The 16,017-nt window shown below is 40.3% G+C and overlaps 1 protein-coding gene across 3 annotated transcripts in view; it reads left to right on the top strand.

Moving 5' to 3' along the window:
• LOC129720023 (E3 ubiquitin-protein ligase goliath) overlaps positions 1–16,017 on the top strand; it is a 194,575-nt gene that overhangs the window by 29,064 nt on the left and 149,494 nt on the right. The window contains exon 2 of one of the 3 annotated variants that reach the window (XM_055671434.1): positions 2,927–2,981. The exons of the other annotated variants lie outside the window; for them this stretch is intronic. The gene's annotated coding sequence lies outside the window, so the exon portion shown is untranslated. The remainder of the gene's footprint in view (positions 1–2,926; positions 2,982–16,017) is intronic. 3 annotated transcript variants of the gene reach the window in all.

Here is a 16,017-nt window from a genome sequence, read left to right as displayed (position 1 = left end):
CAACAATTGTTTTTCGGGTATAATGTGTTCGAATAAGTATTGTGAAATAAGATAAAATTTATCTTTTTTTTTCAATGTTTTGTGACTGATTATGTTTGTTCACGAAAATTACCTTAATAAGGCATAGAAAGGTATATATACACTGCTAGGCAATAGAAAAAAGGTTTTCATGCACCTTTGAGTAACCATCAAAAATTTTGAATCAATGAAAAAAAAAGTTTTTGTGCCGATATATCGTAACGAAAAAAAAAAGTTGCCTTATATCGAGATATGACTGTAGTTTGTTTTGGTGGAGTTTAGGATCAGCTTCAACCTCGTCGCTTCTCTCTTGAAATGCCTAAAAGATTCTTTCACAGCTATACGATCTTTTTTATGTTGATGAGTCAACCGCAAAGCCAAGGAGCATGTGGGTTTTGTGAGGGTGGTAACATTCCTTTTCACGTTTGCTCTTCGTACTACACCTTGAATAGCAATGTGGAACAATAAGTTGAAGAGCGCAACCCTCTGCTTCAATCTATCTAACGGCGCGAAAATGCATGATATCTCACCTGCTATTCGTACACATGTTCTTGACCCCTCAGTACAATTCGGGCAAGCTTATTTAGTTTGTAAGAAAACCGTGTTCAAATATTATCTGTTACAGCTCATTTCATTTAACAAAATCGTACGTCGCCTTGAGATCAATTAACTTATGATGTTGCACATTTATACGATTAAATTTGTTAACAACATGAAATTTTAGATGCAGCCTGAAATATGAGGAAGATTATTATTCAATGAACTATTTCCCAGTATTCCACTATGAAGCACGTGCGCCAATTAGATAGTGTTGCTGCAGCAACTTGAAGTTATGCACGATGCGTGTAAACTTATTCCCATTACTTTTACGAATTTCCCCGATCCCCAGTATACAACAACAATCCGTAAATGCTTCCAGCCGGAAGGCACCGCATTTTGCCGTGTAACAATTGTGCCTCGGTGTTGAAATCATGCACGAAGAGCCCGGTCTGAGCGCCACAGCCGTTAATTGGGGGAAATCATGCATCGAAATTCTCGTGATTGTATCTGTTCTGTAATGACGCATGCCGTCGGCAAGAATGGCGCGAGACACATGCTGTTGTCCGCGTTGGATGACTAGATGGCCAGAACTTGAACAATCGGTGGTGTGACAATCACACAGGCAATCGCCCCGGGTGTTTGGATTTTCAACCATAATTAGAGAGGTGCAATTTCGTTTAAATTGATCCCCTCAACAGTATCTCGGTTGATCGATCGAGTAAGTGGAAGCAATTTTGATTCACTTATTGTTTGTTTTGTGTTAAGTGACCGTGAATTAGTAAATCTAAATGTAGAATGCGGAAATAATCCCAGTTGCATTCTCGGGCTAATGATTTTGCGTTGGTGAAACGACAACGCACAGTGGGGCAAATTGGTCCGTTGGCGCGACAAAACCTCATAACTCCTTAACAGTTGTTTTCACAGTGTTCATATCTTTGGCAATGTTGTTCACCATAAAAACATCTTCTTGAAAAATGTATTTAGGCAGCTTTAGCTTTTTTTCTACAGATGGCGCTGACATCTATCTTTTGAATAAATGGTGCTAGCCATTTTGCTTCTTCGGAAAAGTTGTTCATATCATCAATTGACATAAAGTTGTCGAACATATTACAACTGTAGGACTGACCGTTAACGAGATAACATTATTTTCATTATTCATAAACCCAAAATTTCAGTAACGAATTATAACTGGGACTTAAGTACATATATTTCAATTTCAGATATATTCGAACTTTCGAGTCATCATGAAATGAATTATTGAAGGTTCGTAGTTGCCTTTGTATAGTTTTTTGTTAACCTATGATGTGTCATCATATTTGATAAAGAATATAAAATATAATTTTTATGTTTTTGTTTGTGATAAAATGTTTCAAATGGGAACATTGTTCAATTAAAGATTAGTTGGTCATGTTCCCTTTCGAAGAGTTCCTCTTGTTCAATTTTATACCATTTAACATGAATACTAAACGCTTACTTTTGTTTAAAACACTGTTCACCCAATAACAAACTGTTTCCTAGTACTAATAATCATTTCCGAGGGGTCTTAATACTACTGGACATCAGTTTCGAAAGACCCCCGAACATTATCATGGTCGTGTTGCATACACCGGCATTCAGCAAAGCCTATTGTAGGAAAAACATCGATACGGACACTGCTGAATGACGATTTTTTACATGAATTGACATGAAAACAATCGTTGCGAAAACTCGAATTACTCGGTAAGTCGCAACTAGTAGCAGCTGATTTTCGGTTTAGTACTAGCCAATACCTTGTATATTAGTACAATAATAGTGTCATAGCAGAACAACGTAGAACTTAATGTTTTTCATATTGCCGAAAATGAGGAAAAATTACAAAAAAACTTGTTTTACATACTATGCCTCCTACGAACCTCTTTTCAACAAAACTGTCTTAAAATCACATTACCTATTAGTTTATACTCTGTTTTATGAGGATCATATGAGTTAGCTAATTAATTTCTAAGTATTTGCATGCCCTACTGGAAAATATCTGAGAAAATTTTTTCTTCCATTTTACAAGCCTTGTAAATCCTCACTTTTACAATATTATAGCACATTTTCCAAATAATTTTTCAATGTGAATTATCATTATTTCTAGTCAATAACATGTCTACTGCAAGTAGAAAACAAAATGAGGCATGAAAACTGAATTTCATTTTTTTTAGTTTTGTCGCGACTTTTCTGGGTTCTGCCCCACAGTGCAACGGTTTGATTCTGGATTCGGGTGAATGCCAGTGAAGGTTGTTTGTTTGTTGACAAATATTCTGTGTGAATTATTCGTGTTTTTACATCGCAAGTTTATTGAATTCATTACTAATAAACTTTATTTTTTCTGGTTTCGTTGCAGGTAATAGAGCCTCATAGTTCGTATCGGCTCAAAAAAATAAAAACAGAATAAGTAGGTATGTGCCCTGTATGATAAAACTATATAATTTGTTTAATTCGGTTATCGGTTCAATTTGATAACTACGTAAGGTATATTCGATTGTGTTGAGAAAATTTCCTGCTTCCGCTACTCAGCTCTTAGAAATCTTAATCTGGTTATTTTGCTCAACCTTGCACTTTTCAAGGTTACCCATGAGACTGAAATAAAGCATTCTCATAAATTTTAGGTTTTATTGCTTTTATTGTTGCGTACTAATGTAAAACGGCGTTTTAAAAGCTCCTAATCAACGTTTGATTTGATATCGCGTTTGATGGCATCATCGATAGAGCTCGGTGTTTAAGATCCAGTTGTGAGGTCGCCAGGTACGAGTTGTATACCGCAGGTATCGGCTGACCAAGATCTGTAGCTTGTAAATGTTGTCCGCTGGTACACACTCGCTGGCATATAGTAGTACAGATTACGTGTTAGAGTTAGAATTCAGTGCTGTTGACTGCGTTTACCTCAAGCAATTTGGTCTCGCTGACAATGATGTTGAGACCGACTGACGACTCTCATTTGTCAGTTATCATTGTTTGTTTACCTTCGACTTCACTAGGGCATACAAAAAGTAGATAATAAAGAATAAATTGTTCTTCAAAGACAGTAATAGTGTGGACTTGTGTTGTTAATAGATAGAATTTTCAGTAATTGTTCAACGATGAGCAAAATGGATTAGGAAATCCAAGATGAAATGGATGCTCATCGTCTATTCTCAGCAGTTCTCAGTCGAGAAGAGACGAGTATATAAGTGATGAGTCTCTCTAAGATGATCTCAATCAAACACTATTGTCGTCATCTAACGCTCCTGAGAAGGTTCCATCTAGTGATGCTAGTAATACCGGAGCCCTTCCAGAAAACAAAATTATACGGCTCACTGGAGCTGGCAAAAAGAATTTCAAATACTTTGATACAATTCCCAGGAACCCCGAAAATTAGCTGAAGTTACAATATAAAATACTACCAGGAGACCTGTTGATAATGACCAAACTAAGCGTCGACGAAACCCTATAGGTTTAATAGATCAAATAGCATTGATAATTATCCCCACCTCAAGAAGGCAGCTTACCAACCTGTATCCGGACAATCTTCAAAGTTCTCGGCCCAACGCAGGTTGGATCTAATTAGGGTAAGGTCCTCGATGTTTGGCCAAAATTTTTCTAGCCCAACTTACAGAGTTTATGTGAAAGTTGCAATTATTCCAAAAGATCAACGCAGGAAATATATGCTACCCAAAAGGCATTCTGACGTTATAACGGTAATAAAAAGTTAAGCCAAAGTTTGGTGCTTGTCTCGTCAGGCAAGGGCATATAATCATCATCTGCAAAAGCCTGGACACAGTTCACTGATTAAAGGCGATAGTTCCCAGTATTAAACCATGGCAAAATGCAAGCTTCGTAGCAGTTGATGAACCACCAACCTGATATTTTGATAAGATTGTTTCCGCATAGCTCAGAAGATAACACTGAAAAATCCTTGCTCTACTTGAAAGCCGAAACGATGGTCTAAATCGATGCGTTGAGAATCCTGAAAAGACAAACGATCAAAGATAATTATAATCATGTTCATATTTGAGCTCAAGATTCGGGTTTTCGTTCATAGAGAGATTTGACTTGACCATCATATGTTACGAAGGTGACGGAGGTACCCGTAGAGGTACCTAGAGCCTTTCTGATCCGGGTTTTTATATCACTCTTGGTACCGCCGTCCGGCGTTATCTGGGTAGCAAGATATTGGAAGATTTGTACCTTTTCCCCCTGCTGTACTGGTACTTTGAAGCTGGAGGGATTGCTTGAAATTATCTTCATTGACTTGGCGTTTGCGACGTTGACTTTAAGACCTGCAGTCTTGGAGCTTCAGCGAAGTCATAAAGCTTGCTTTACATATCTGTTCGTCATTGGGCGAGCAAGACAACATCCCCGGCCAGGCGTGCTTGTCATTCTCCTCAGTATGTGAAAAGAGAGGAGAAAAATTTCACCGCGCACTTCCCTTCCAGTATGTGCCTGCGTGTAGCAAATGCTTTCACCACACTGTTTCTTTCTTCACTCCAAAGTGTCTCAACCAGCTTCCAGAGAGACAAACACACTTCCAGCTCACCCCACATCTGATAGAAACAAGAGGGGTGAATCACTCTACAAAGAAAACGCAGGAGTACACAACAGTGTCCACTGGTGAGTAGTCCGGAAGGTGAAAAAAAACGTACCGGGCTAAAATTTAGTCCTCGTGTAGCTACACTGCGAAAACAAATTCCACCAGAGTAAATTTGCCCGGCACGAGCGGCACGAGCAACGCAGTCTATTTTTTTTTCTCCCAATCTCTTTTCCTCTTCTGCCGTGCTCAAGAAACCAACTGTGAAACGCACCGCAGCACAGTGGGGCCGTTTTGAAAAAAGACGGTCAATAGTCTTTACTCACTTTTTCTTACATTTTAGGGGTTTGGTGTCTTCGGAAGAGTTGTTCAGAATACTGATTAAAATTATCTGACGTTTTCATTTAATTGCTTATTGAGCTAGTATTACACTTGGAAAAATTAACTTTTTTTATTTTACGAAATATTCAATTTCTGTCTTCGGCAAAGTTGTAGAGCTATCAATTTCATGAAACTTTGCTGAAGACACAAAATTCCTAGGTCTTATATTTGAAGAGATATAGCTGTCTCCCTTGAAAGACTACCTTAAAACTAGTTTTTTCACTTAAATTATATCTTAACTACTTCTGATCAACTTGAGATGTTCTAGAAAGTTTAAGATAATAATAAAATACAAATTTTTCTAAAAAAAAAGAAGTTAATTCTGTTGAACCAGCTCCGAGATAGAGCGATTTTAAGGTAAAATTATGTCAATTTGCAGAATCAAATTATTTAAAATTGTGAATGTTTGTGAAGTATTACTCAACGTTATTGGTTTGGGCATGTTTTGAGGTACAAGTACACATATTTTTCAGAATCGGGACTCTTCGGGGACTTCGTATTTTCATAGTTTTAAAATATCGCTTTTATCTATTTTGTTCTCCTAAATATGTACTGCCCAAAAACTAGTTTTCCACTTTAATGATATTATAACGACTTCTGATCAACTTAATATGTATTAGACAGTTTAGATAAAAATTCAATGCAAAACTTATGCGGTTACTTAGATATCATATCAACATAAACATAAACAAAGCAAAGCAAAGCATTGGTTCTACCTTCCGATTCGGAATTTAACCTTCTGTTTATTTATACACAGACTTCGCAGCCGACTGTTTAGTGTACAGGACAATTGCAGGGCTGGCGCTACGATCCTACTGACACCAACAGTCTCTTCCGAGCCGAGACTCAAACCTACGATGACTGGCGTGTTAGGCCAGCATCGTACCTCGAGACCATCTCAACAATCAGTAATTCCCACCTGGGCTTATCACTTCACCTCGGACAAAGCTATCATCCAACCTTATCAAAACCCAAAGCTCGAAGTAGGCGGTGCCTTGAGCCTCGAGCCAAGAGCTAGAGAAATATGTCAATATTGTTACTAAGCTGTTTACGCTTAAGTTGTGTTGGTGCAAACAGTGCTTTACACGGATTTGTTAGTGTTTTTTATGAATATATTGCGTATCGTAACAATTAGTGCAATAAGTGTATATCAACCAGTGAGAGGTAAATTGTTCGAAATATGTAAGGCTCAAGGCACCACCTGCTCAGAGCTTTGGGTTTTGCAGCATAACCCGTTAGATTACAGTTGAAGGGTCTTCAATGAAGTTAGCCACGAATTCGACTTTAATCTAAGCAAAACTAGATTTAAAAAAGCAATAATTTAATTAAAGTTAGGTTATAATTGTCTGTACTGTATTCTACTGAAGACTAAATAATAAACTAAAATAAGCATGAGGTTGGATGATAGCTTTATTTGAGGTGAAGCGATTAGCCTAGGGACCTATTACGGATTGATGTTTTGGATACACAAGTAACCGCATAAGTTTTGTATTGAATTTTTATGTAAGCTGTCTAATTCATCTTATGTTGCTCTGAAGTCGTTTTCGGCAGTATTTAGAAGAACAAAGTAGTTAAAAGCGATATTTTAAAACTATGAAAATACGAAGTCCCCGAAGAGTCCCGATTCTGAAAAATATGTGTACTTGTACCTCAAAACATGCCCAAACCAATAACGTTGAGTAATACTTCACAAACATTCACAATGTTAAATATTTTGATTCTGCAAATTGACATAATTTTACCTTAAAATCGCTCTATCTCGGAGCTGGTTCAACAGAATTAACTTCTTTTCTTAGAAAAATATGTATTTTATTATTATCTTGAACTTTCTAGAACATCTCAAGTTGATCAGAAGTAGTTAAGATATAATTTAAGTGAAAAAACTAGTTTTAAGGTAGTTTTTCAAGAAAGACAGTTATATCTCTTCAAATATAAGACCTAGGAATTTTGTGTCTTCAGCAAAGCTTCATGAAATTGATAGCTCTACACCTTTGCCGAAGACAGAAATTGAATATTTCGTAAAATACTAGCTTAATAAGCTAAGACGTCAGATAATTCTAATCAGTATTCTGAACAACTCTTCCGTAGACACCGAACCCCTAAAATGTGAGGAAAAGTGAAAAAAGACTTTTGACCGTCTTTTTTCAAAACGGCCCCACTGTGCGCAGATAGCTCTGCAGTGTGATTATTGTGCGTGATGTCCACACGTGTGAGAAAGTACACCATAGTTCTTTGTCTCGCAAAAGAGAGATTTCAGATTTCACCGCAGTGCGTTTAGGTGACTCAACAGATGAAAATCGTTTGTCGCTCTCTTCTAGCATGAGCGTTGATTTGCTCTTTGGTGTGAGAGCAGTTGTTTTCGCAGTGCAAGATGTTCTCCTACACTCTAGAGGTTTTCTGAGGAGAGAAGACAAGCATGCGGCCAGGTTAAGATCGTTGAGGTGCTCTATTGCTAAAGTATTCCAGCGTAATTCACGGTTCGGTGTGCCCAGTTTCTTGCCACAGAACCCAGTTTATTGCCGTCGGTTCTCTTGGATCATGTTAAGAATTACTGTGCAGAGTACTTTGAGCTTTGTACAGAGCTACGAAATGCCACGTCAGTTACCACTTTCTGTAAGGTTTTCTGTGCTCTGTGAGTCAAATAATTGAATGCGATGCTGAACCAAACCATGTAAAATATTAAAAACAACCCCACAAAAATTAAAAAATATATGGAAAAATGTAGGAATCGAACAGATTTGAAAAAAGTGCAAAAGGGTGGTTTTGTAGCTTGAAAAAGTCATTTTTTCATAAATCACGTTTGGGCAACCTGAAGTCGAAAACAAAAATGCTATAAATAACATTATCTTTCAATTTAGGGCTGAGCACCTTGACTTTTTAAATATCGATTTTTTTTGGGACACATTATGTAGCGCTGTAGAAGAATTTGCTTGATAAAAATGCTGGTTTTTGGAGAGTCTCTCAAGAGTTTTTGTGTTGCGTAACGCTGATCTTAATCTTGACCCCCTCTCCAGAGTTTTTGTGTTACGTAACGTTGAACCTGACCTCCCCCCCTCCTCTATGTAACAAATCGTATCTCTCAAGAAACCCCTCCTCCTTACCTGCTATGGGCGTTACGTAATTTGTGGATGCCGTCTGAAGAGGCTGGGTCAGCAGGGATGCAGTCGATTTCCGGCGTTTTGTTGAACAGACATTGAAAAAGTCTTGCTGATAGCAATTTCTGTTTGTAAATTTCCGAGGTACAATCAATATTAAACAGTTGGCTAGTTTTTTTTGAAGGTACAGATATTTCTGGAGATTGGTTCAAAATATCCAAAAACAGATCGATGGAACGGCGTTGAAAATATTTCATCCAGTGATCTGCGTTCGATTGGTACAGGGGGACTGAAAGAAAATTTCCCTAAAAGCAGTCGATTTCTACAAGAATCACTTAAGCAGCAACTATTGCCTGCACAGCGCGAAACGAACAGAACGCTTTTGCGCCCTCACTCCTATTAATCCAAGTTGCTCCTATTAATCCAAATCCAATGCAAAAGAGAAAGAAAGAGAATGGAAAAAGGGAAACTAAGAAAAGTCAAATGCGTGTATTGCTTGTATTTAATCTTACGAAACTAGTAAATTTGAAGTTTGTGACGATCCATATTTTCGCTTTTCCTATTCTTTTTCATTCTCTTCTGCACTCTTTTCGGAGGAACAATGATGTCTATTGCAAGAATATATTCGAGAACATGACGTGTTAACTTATACAGGCTCATTGTACATTTCCTTATAATCACATACCCCGAGATTGCAAGAGTGTACACTGAAATTGCAAATATCTCAAAAACGGTTGAATTTAACGCAAAATTTGACCTTTAGGCCCTCTGCGCCACCTCTAGACCTTAATGATATTCAACCAATTTTTTATATGTTGATTATTGAACCTCAAGGAGGTCTTTTTGCCTGGGAAAACAGGGCCCGCGAACATTTTTGAAAATAAGCCCCACCCTAACGATACACCGTGCCCCAGTGCTGAGTCGAGAAAATTTCCAGCTCGAAAAGATTCTCAACCTGATCGTGAATCGGACCCGATATCACTACCGTGTGGTAGAGTTAGCCGATCGACATCGCTAACCACAGAGCCACGGGGACAATGAACAATAGTGAAATCTTTGGACACTTTCATAAAAAAATTCTAGTTGACGACTTGTACGGTCAATATTATTGGTTCGATGCGGCTCAAAAGTCAATTTATCACCAAGCGGTACCCCAAGGTCATTAATTTAATTTAGACAAGCTAAAGGTGTACGTCCAATTATTTAAGTAGCTTTTATGTGATCGATGAGAGGAAATTACGGAACAATTCGGAATACTGAATATCCAACAGTTTTTGCAAGCTTTTGGCAGCCGGAAAAATTTGTAAACGACCATAAAAACCTTCAGATTATCAGCATAGAACTACTTCATTTATTCCAAGCCGGGCTGCGACATCATTCATAAATAAAACGAAAAGAAGCGGTCCAGGATAACTTCCGTTGGGGAACGCCGGAAATGCTTGTAAATCATCGGGATGTGTGTTTCCAAATTTGGTACTTAGGCTTCTATCATCTAGGTACGATTGGAACCATTCAGCCAGTTTTTCGGAGTGACCCATTTTAGCGATTTTGTGGAGTAATATTCGATGATCAAGTCTATCAAATGCAGCTTTCAAGTTTTTGTATACAGCATCCACGTCATTTCTAGCACTTTTGACACCATTTTGGTTTGATATAAGATGATATGCTTGAGCCCTGTACCCTGTAACCAGAAAAAAATCCAACTCAATCGAGGCGATTCGAACAATAAAAAACTCAAATTTCTCAGCACTGTCAATGCATGATAAAGTGTGTTGATCTTTTCGATCTGTCAATGGCTTACCTACTTGGTCTTCAAGGTGGCGAGAAATATCACTCAACAAACTTATTGGCGGCGGCTCCTCTCCCTCCTCAGCTAGGGAATTATTCCAGACTCTCTTGTTCCATCTACAATATCGTTTAACTCGCTCGGCGGGTGACTCTTTGATTCCTGATTAGCTCCGTCTTTCGTTGTCCTCCGTTCGTCGATAATCATCTGGGCTGCATCCGACATCCATTTCTTCCTCCTGCTACGAACTTTCCAAGGAGTTCTTGATACCGGTCCACTGTTCTTAAACTGTTTCAACGGTCCGTAGCTACGAGGGTTGGATTTCAAGTTGCTCGACGTAATCCCTTTTCATAGCGACATCCAATGTTCTCCTTGTGACACTAACGCGCAGGCGTATCTCACCGATGCCGGTGGTGGTCGGCACTTCGCTTGTCACGGATATCAAGAAGGATCCTGGTGCAGGTACCCTCACTAACACGCAGAGAATCCATCCCCTGGATACCTATAACTCGGTGACGGAATCGTGAAAGGAATCGCAAACACGAACCGGAGGATTCCCACTCACGATTCTTATTTCAAGAATCCTAGAGCCATATACAGGGCATTCCTGAGGATTCTTTTTCAGGAATCCTTTTCAAGGACGCTCAGGAATCCAATGTGAGGAATCCTAGAGAATCTATGCGAATAGTATGTGTTCGTCCGGGTAGGCAATTAGATTTTCTTCTCGGCCATTTCGAGACACCCAAGTGACCTGATATGCTGGTTGATGAAGGAAGAGTAACCCATCAATAACCATAGTGTTGTTGCCACCGAACTCTACAAACAGCTTCCCGTTTTCGCTCACCTATCCTAGATCGTGGCGTTCCATGACGCGCCAGAGGGTCAGGTTTTCAGGGCCAACATCTGCGCTGAAGTCGTCTAGGTGGATTTGGATGTCGCTTTGGGCCACCTTATAAGCCGAGTGGGCCTCCGGGTCTCCGGGTCGCGTTTTCGCCTCGTATACCGTATAGCAGGACTAGCCCGGATTTAAATTGTGCTCAACCCTCTAGTGCCCAAGACCGCCTTGAAACGGGCTACGGTAAAATCACTATAATTTTTTATGAACATTTTTTAAGTATTCACTAAAGATTTACTGTAATTTCACTGAAGCCCGTCCGAAGGCGGGCTGGGGCACTAGACGGTTAGGACGGCAATCTCCCCTGGTTTGTCGAGCCAGCTTGTCTTGTTGGACAAGAGTCAGTACATTCTATGTTTCGATTCGTGTTTTCATGCTTAAAGTCGTTGCCGAAAAACCAGTCCGTAATCAGCAGATTCTCGTCCGCTTTCTGTAACAATTTGAAGATTTCGGAGACAATCTTTTATCCTCGTGATGGGGCTGCCATCTAAGGTGTAGTTTCCGAGGAAAAGGCGTTTCTTGTTCAGCTATTGGATACCAGTCAGACACTGTTCGTGCCGCTCCTCCTGGAGATCATTCGCACACGAGTGGGCTACCTTCGCGCCCACCGCATGTCCTGGAGTGCTTATTCATACCTTGGTGTGCTTGTTCGCACCTGCTTATGGTAGCACCTGGTGCTTTTTCGCACCCTATCTGGAGGTATTTCTGCTATCTGCACCTAGCAGGGCCTGCTTACTAACTTTACTTTTATGGTGACAGATTGTGGACGAACTGCCGAATCCAGAATACGTCTCCACATCACTCGATCTTCGGTTAGTCTTCTCCAATCGATCCTAACACCTACTGATCGAGCGTCCTCATCCACACCACACATCCAACGATTACGGGGTCTACCACCGAGTCGCTGACCTGTGCCGGGCTCTGTGATGAGTATTATCTCCGCTGGACGCTCCTCCGACTTGCTAGGGCCTTGCATATTTCTTCTCGTCATGTACTGAATTTTCGGCGACGTGTACCGGATTTTCAGCCAACGCCAGTGTTGCAGGGTAGTTGTCTGGCATCCGTACAATATGCCCTGTTCAGTCTGACCGTTCAGCTTTGACCAACTTCGAGATACTTGGTGGGTTGAGCAGCGTCTGAGTCTCGTGTCCGTAGAAAACAACCGGTTTTATAAGCGTTCTGTATTGGGTACACTTTGTGAGAGGGCTAAACCTGCTCGATCGCAGATGCTTGGGAAGCCCATAGTAGGAACAACTTCCGTAGATAATACGCCTTTGGATCTCACGGCTGGTATCGTTGCCCGCAGTTATCAGTGAGCCAAGGTAGATCAATTTGTCGACTACCTCGAGCTAATCGCCGTCGATCGTCACATCACTGCCTAAGCAGGCCCTGTCGTGCTCGGTTTCGCCAACCGGGATGTACTTCGTTTTGTACGTATTACTCCTCGAGTGATCTTAAGGTGAACAGATATGAGAGGTTGTGCTGGAAAAAGGTACTACGTACGGTCATGTTCTTAAAGACGGCAAAGTCGGAGAGTCTTAGACCGGTTTCGTTGGTCAGTTGGCGCATGCTGAACTTTCCAATTACCAACAAAATCTTTTCCTCCTGGTCAACCTGAGCGTTGTAATCCCTGATGATGATTTTGATAAAATGCGTTGGGCAGCGGTCATAACTCGCGTAGAATTCATCCTTATCATCATTGGTGCTTCCAAGGTGAGGGTTGACCACGATGATGATGCTGACATTTACACACTCGAGGAGTGATCGGCCACCACCCAATCACCTCTGCATCTTGCTCATTATGATAAAAGCTGTACCAAGCTCATGTGTGTTGCCGCAGCTCTGGTAGATGGTAATACCATCCCGGAACGTACATGTACAATAGAATCTTTCCAACACACCTCCTGCAACACTACGATGTCGAACTTGCGGCTCTGCAATATATACTCGAGTTCTTCCAATAAAATTGAAAGATCGGCAGTTTCATGTTTCGAGTTTCTAATCGTTAGTCCGGTTTCATCGCCTGGGTTTGTTTTTTGTTTGTTGTTTTCTTGGTGCAGGCACGCAAGACCCGCAACTAACCCTATTGTCTCGCAGGAGGACCAAAGTGGTACCTCTGTTTTACGTCCCGCATACCTTTTGGCTTTGGTGTTTAGAGTTCTCTAGGTGCACTGACAAGATGGTAGATGGAGAACAAACGCTGTTTCGAGCCGCTCCTAACATGGAGGACAAACGCTCGATTGGTCAGTGCATGTTTTAATGTGGTAAATTTATACAATGGGCAATGAAGTTTATTTTTTTCGTATACTTCAAGAAGGTTAATACTTTTGCCTTAAATTCTTCTCGTTTCAATTTCTGCATCTTGTCTATTCATCCTCGCGGAAATTCGGTCTCCCGTTCATTCGGCTTTGTATCCGTTATGCCTTGTATCCAACATACCTCACATCCGTAATGATTGACGTCTGTATGGCCGGTATACATGCGTCCATATGCCTCGTGTCTCGTCATCGCCACCCTCATGATACCATTCGAAACTTGACAGCTGCAATGTTTGTGAACTACCCGAGCATTGTGGTAATTAAGTTTAACCTCATTTAGAATTTCGAGTTGATAGTTCACAATGTTGTCGAACAACAAGCATGCCATTACACACCCAGCGGCTACCTCATTATGAGTGTAATAAACCGTATGCTGCTAGGTGTAAAATTCCCAGCGCTCATATTCTTTCGGTTCGGTTCTATCGTCACTTTCTGCCCCTTTTCGGTTTGGTCCTCCACCCAGCGTCAAATTGCGTAACGCTCTCGCCCAGATTAATAAGCATCAACTTTCAGTCTAAAATATAAACATTAAACACACTGCTCTACTGGTTGCGCCCTCCAGCGGCTAGCAACATTTGCATGACCCATATAAATTTTCTCGGATAGCAAATAGTACAAGCAGTTAGGAATAGTGCCAACACACGGAGCGAAGAGATCCACTTTCCGGCTCCAGTCGTTCAGGGAACTCTCGAAGGTTATCGCAAACTGGGAAGAAAGTGGATTTTCTTGTTGCTGCAACTCTACGGCGACAATGTCCGTCGTCTCAGCACTACCTGGCCGAGCGAAAGGTAATAAAAAACAGGGTTTTCTCTTCCTCATCCCCGTGACCCGTTGATTGGATGATCTGAATCTGCGTTCTTCCTCGCACCAACACTTAATTAAACATTGTGTACGTCTTTAGTAGGAGTGGGCACGTCTGGTGCTGCTTATGACTATGATTTATTTGCATTATTTATCAGCAGACTGTTTGCTTACATTTGGTGTGCCGTTATGGAGTGTAACTGGCTGCGACGCAGTTTGCTTGCCTGCGGTGTATGAGCGATTGCAGTGAGTCATGTGAAGAACAATACCGTAAACATTGGCGTAACCGGAGTTTAAAAAAAAGAAACTTTCTTTTGTTCAGTGATTTCGCGATTTTGTTTTCCTTTGTGTTATTATACACACTTCTGTGTGATGATGTAACGTCAAATATTCGAAAAGCTTAGCATCAATAAGGAAAAATGTTGTATATCCTGGTTATATTGGACTTCTGGCCGTAGTGGGCAGACAAAGGAGGAGTAAAAGAGAAAACGAACCTCCAAATTAGCCACCTGAAAAAGTGCATCATGAGGTAATAATTTCTAATTGCTTCTCGTTAAGCACCATGTTCCGCGCGTGATGGCGCCATCCAATCGACCGAGTAACACAGTGGCACAAAGATCCGTCGCTGTTGTCTAGCTGTTATGTTGCGCTGTGCTGTGGCACACCTCTACGATGCACGCCGCAATTTAATGGATCTTGGGTGCCATTTTCACGACGGCCATTTTTCGGCCACTTGCCATAAACTCGCAAAAGTCATCGACGAGTGGTTCGCGTATATTTAGTTTGCCTTGTCAGCTGGAAGCCTATCTTTATGCCGTTGTTTGCCGTGGCCCCCAATCACACTCTATTAGTGACGCATTGGCAATAGCGTTGCGATTAGCTGATAAAATAAAAGCAATCTAGCTTTAGTACCACCTACGTGCGCGATAACGAACTGATGCAATTAAAGTAAATCGCAGCCTGTATCATGTTTTACGACAGCCAATCAAAGATCTAAAATAAGGTGCACCGTGATTTTAAAATACAACGGCTTATTTAATCTCTACTCCAGCAATTCCGCAGGATGTGCTGGTAGCTTAGTGTTTACTTTCTTTAATCACTGTTATTTGTTTTTTACTCCTCTTAGAACTGATGTGAACTATGAAGGTTTTGTTTCAATATTTACATACAATAATGTATGACTTTCATATAAAACATCATTTCTATGTTCATATTTTCTTGCTAAGGCTTTCCTAGTTCCGATTGACCTTACAGTCTATTCACGCGAGTAATTACGCAGCCCCATCTCATACGGGTATTGTTTGCGTAATTTATTCTTTAACGTATTTCAATATGAGTAAAAAAGGTTAATTGCGGAAGTAAAGATTGTACACATTGAGCAATAATGTCGTTAATGAAGTAATGTCAAAACGCACGGCAGTTGTTTGTAAAGTGTTTGTAAAACAATGAACAAGTAGTGTGTTCTTTTTATGATCGAAAAAGAAAATGTTGTTAATTTTATCCCTCAAGGATAAAGCAAATTACAGCACTGAACTATCTCACGATTACTAATAATAAATATACATAGGCTCGAAAATTGGTCAAACGTGGCTCTCAAATAATAACAATCAAGACATAAAACAATGATTAAACCGATTGAACTACTTTTGGTT

This window comes from Wyeomyia smithii, chromosome 2 (genome assembly GCF_029784165.1).
Source record: "Wyeomyia smithii strain HCP4-BCI-WySm-NY-G18 chromosome 2, ASM2978416v1, whole genome shotgun sequence".
Taxonomy (NCBI): Eukaryota; Metazoa; Arthropoda; class Insecta; order Diptera; family Culicidae; genus Wyeomyia; species Wyeomyia smithii.
The sequence above is the reverse complement of the archived record's forward strand: the minus strand, read 5'-3'. Positions and strand labels throughout refer to the sequence as shown.